This window comes from Penaeus monodon, chromosome 27 (genome assembly GCF_015228065.2).
Source record: "Penaeus monodon isolate SGIC_2016 chromosome 27, NSTDA_Pmon_1, whole genome shotgun sequence".
NCBI lineage: Eukaryota > Metazoa > Arthropoda > Malacostraca > Decapoda > Penaeidae > Penaeus > Penaeus monodon.
Window position 1 is genome coordinate 14802984 of NC_051412.1, and position 297 is coordinate 14803280.

Consider the following 297-nt stretch of genomic DNA (forward strand, 5'->3'; position numbering starts at 1 on the left):
CCTGCTTACATTTCTTTCTGTAAAAACAATGCATGGATGTGAGGGTATATTACTGATGATTTAGTGGGGCATTTTTGAAATAGAAATTCCTATGAAATTAGATATATTTTTTTTTATTGAAGTGTGAATTGCAAGTAGATTAGTCCTTCAATCACTTGCAAAGTATTAAGGATTCCCCCCCCCCCCCCCTTTTTTTCATAAAACCTCAATGTGTATAGACGACAAAGACGATGCTAGGTGAAGATGTAGACATAGATTTTGCCCAGAAGATTAAGGAATTAGTGTTTCATTTACAAT